Source organism: Glandiceps talaboti, chromosome 7, assembly GCF_964340395.1.
Source record: "Glandiceps talaboti chromosome 7, keGlaTala1.1, whole genome shotgun sequence".
Lineage (NCBI taxonomy): Eukaryota > Metazoa > Hemichordata > Enteropneusta > Spengelidae > Glandiceps > Glandiceps talaboti.
The window spans coordinates 13,974,417-13,978,745 of record NC_135555.1 but is presented as its reverse complement, the minus strand read 5'-3'; positions in this window follow the sequence as shown (position 1 = coordinate 13,978,745).

Sequence of the window (4,329 nt, the reverse complement as noted above, 5' to 3'; positions counted from 1 at the left end):
AATTACACTGCTATATTTGCTTTGCATAGGCTACTTTTCGGATGATATGCACCTGTAAGGATTAAATTGTAGCAGCCACACTTTCATTTTTTGAGACTTACAAGATCAGCAATATTTGTAAGATGTAAAAATTTTGTCGACCTAGACAATGGTCAGTTTCAGGCTTCGATTGTACAAGTATCAGGCAAAGCAGCTATAACTCCAACGAATCAGCTTTACTGCTGGACCTTTGACACGGAAGACTATGCAAGCATCATCAAATATGGGGTTCGACTATATCTATGCTAAAATCTGCGTCATCACGTGACCTATCGGTTTTTAATCGCCATCTTGGATCCGCCATATTGAATTATGTATATGACTTTTGTATGTGTGAATTCCCGCAATTCTTTATGGCCTATCATTAGATCGCCTAAGCCATTGAGAGCGCAGATGGAGATTACTAAGTTAACGTATAACGGCTTACATATACGATGCACCCACACGTACGTAGAAACAAGCAAACAGTTCTACCACATACTGTCCAACTACTTGGTGACGCATTCTGTAAAATTTAGGGTATCACTGCACAGCATCGTTCTGCCATCTTCTCGCTCTCATTAGCTATCCGCAATATAATCCAGTAATGATTGTATTCAACGTTAATGAAAAGGAACTGTTCCAAAATAGTGCACACAAGCATTATCATTATACTTGAAGGTAAGGTGGAGATAAGAGAGGCTATTACCAACGTTATCAAAAGTGCAATCTCTTCGCTGGACTTTCTAGTACATGTACTCCACAGATAACAATGACGATGGCTTTGATGATGAAAACATGACGATTTCATCAATTAAACAAGTTTATAGATTGCCTCTATTAGTACAAATGCCATATCGATAAATCAAGGAAGTTATGGTTGCCATGGAGAACATGTCATGCGATGATAGAAATGCAAAACATACCAAAATATAAAATCAATCAACTTGAAATGCATATCTCGAAAACATATTTTTGATGACGTAGTATTACTTTACTATGACGTGTTCGATGCTTCTAGTGCTATCAAACACAGAGCATGCGTAGCAAATGAAAGTAACAAATTTAGTGTTTGATGTCTTGTAAGGCCAGATCGAATTCAAAATTTTGTGTAACGTTATTAGTTCAAAATGGTTAAGACGGACTAAGCAACGAAATACAATTTACCTTTACAAAGTGAACTCGCAGAAAGCTTTCTTATTTCAGAAACCTGCCCACGTGCGGAGTGTCCGTCACGTCATAGCATTGGTAAAGTTTACCGGCGTCACTCTCCAAAGACATCGAGAAAGGTCGAGTAAGGGTTCACAAGTACTTGGAAATGAGAAACGACGGAAACAAGTATTATGATTTAAACAGAAGTGGTATACTAGGTCTGAAATTAGATTACAATCATTTGATAGCACCCAGTAGCAATGATTACATTATTTGGCGACTGTGAATACCACTCACTGTCAAACAAGCTCAGACGAATATATTATCACTGTCTAAGGCAGTTGAAAGTAAGCAAAGAAGCTTATTAGAAATCATATCGAGGTAATTTGTCTCCCTTTTAGTCATGATTTAAAATAAACAAACAAACAAACAAACAAACAGAGACAGACAGACAGACAGACAGACAGACAGATAGACAGACAGACAGACAGACAGACAGACAGACAGACAGACAGACAGGTAGGCAGGTAGGTAGGTAGGTAGGTAGGTAGGTAGCTATGTATTAGGCAGATGGTATGCACACGTATTAGGTATACATAGGAAGATAGGGTAGGTAGCTTGTTAGCTAGATAAATGTTAACTTTACAACACAGTAAAACTAGCCTCTTCTTCAATTGTCACTCACATATTAAACACTGCACATGATCAAACAATTTTCAGCATTTCCTTCCTATCAGAATATGCAATGCAATGGTGAAATCGCTCTTACTAAGTCAACGAAATCGGCTTATTCTTTGACTGGCTTCATAGAAATGCGTGACTCAAGTGGCCTGCAGCATGAGACCACATTCGTAATAAAACATTAATCACCGACCGCCTCCCTGAAAGAATTCAAATCTAATTAGCATATGAAATTTCGAAGTAGTGAATAGAAACCTGTAGAGACCACTGTGATGGAGTCAGTGACTGTCTATGAATGTTGCATAGGCTAAATCTACTAATTGTACTGTTCCACTTTACTCTACATATCACGCTGTCAAACTTTGTAATGAGGAGCTTAGACTTAAAAACAAAATTATATCTTTCGTTCATCACCGTCAGATCTCTCTCTCTCTCTCTCTCTCTCTCTCTCTCTCTCTCTCAGTCTTTCGTATGTATGAATGTATGTATGTATGTATGTATGTATGTATGTATGTATCTGTGTCTGTGCGTGTATGTATGTATGTATGTATGTATGTATGTATGTATGTATGTATCTGTGTCTGTGCGTGTATGTATGTATGTATGTATGTATGTATGTATGTATGTATGTCTGTCTGTCTGTCTGTCTGTCTGTTTGTCTGTCTAATCTATCTATCTACCTACCTACCTACCTACCTACCTACCTACCTACCTACCTACCTATCTATCTATCTATCTATCTATCTATCTATCTATCTATCTATCTATCTATCTACCTACCTACCTACCTACCTACCTACCTACCTACCTATCTATCTATCTATCTATCTATCTATCTATCTATCTATCTATCTATCTATCTACCTACCTCCCTACTTACCTACCTAATAGTATCTATCCACCCACTCACCCACCTATCCATCCACCCAATTCGTCCATCTTTATCTATATATATCAACTTGGGGAACGTTATACATTGATTATTGTTGTCCTAAACCTGACATAAAGGACACCAGACTGTTGGAATGTGAACATTTCCAATAAAGGACGAATTCTTGGAAGATAATCGGTATCTTTGTACAGCCTTAGAAACTTGTTTTTAGACCTGTACGTAGTTGACAGCTACAAGGGTTTTATTTTGTCATAATCGCATAACTTAACTGTGACCTGATACACACTACCTATATCAGCAATACCTTTGATTTTTTACTTCAACTGTTCTATAACACTAGAAATTTAATTCAGTCAAGATACTTATCGTAGAAATGGAGTAATGTAAATTACAACGTCATTTCCGTCGATATTCTGAAGAAAAAATAGCACTTTTGCCAATTATCGCTGTGTATACCTTTGGGTTCGATCAGTGAAGGTTTGATGAATTGCCCTGATTTTTGGATGTCATCAGTGAGTCTCATCTCTCTCCAAAACTATTAATCTTCTAAAGAGGTTGTCTGTTTACGCTGTTTCAAGGAAAAGAAGATTTGTGAGATTTTTAATAGACGCCCACTTCAAACACGAAATTACAAACGATGATAACATGTCATACAATAATCCTACATTTTATAATGGTGTCGAGGGACGTGATCTGAAGGAGTCAAATTGCATATATATCAGTCTAGACATCTCATTTAGAATAATTTATATAATTGTGTGGATGTTGATGTGGGAGACTGATGATGTTTTGGTGTGTGAATGGATGGATGGATGGATGGATGGATGGATGGATGGATGGATGGATAGATGGACGGCCGGACGAACAGATAATTGGATTGGACGGACGGATGACTGATTGGAAGGGCTGGTGAGCGGGTTGGATGGGCTAGGGAGTAGGGGTGGATGAATGGATGGATGGATGGATGGATGGATGGATGGACGGTCGGACGGACGGACGGACGGACGGACGGATACTTACATTGGACGGATGGATGAGCAGGTGGATGGGCTGGAGAGGGGATGGATGGATGGACGGAATGACGGGCGGGCGAGCAGACGGGTGGATGGATGGATGGATGGATGGATGGATGGATGGATGGACGGATGGATCGATGGCGGATGGATGGGTTTGTGAGTGGGCGGATGGGCTGGGGAGTGGATGGGTGGATAGATTAATGAATGGATAGATAGCTAGATGGATAACTGGATGGATGGATGTGTGGATGGACGGATGGATTGATGGAAGCATTTGTTTGAGGTGGTGTGTGTCCGTGTCTGTATGTCCATGTCAGTGTCTGTATGTATGACAAACCCAACCAGTGACCCTCTACTATAGTGACGCAATAGTATTCCTTGATATACAAAAAAAAATGTTGAGTCTTTGACAATGTTCTCTTTAATCCACTAAGCACTGTCGCAATACTTTAATCATTATATACGTGATGTAGTGACAAACAAATGGCTTACCAGTGCACATTTCCACAGTTGTTCCATTAGACGAGAATAATTTGTATTTCTACATGACCTTGACATTAAGTTTTACCA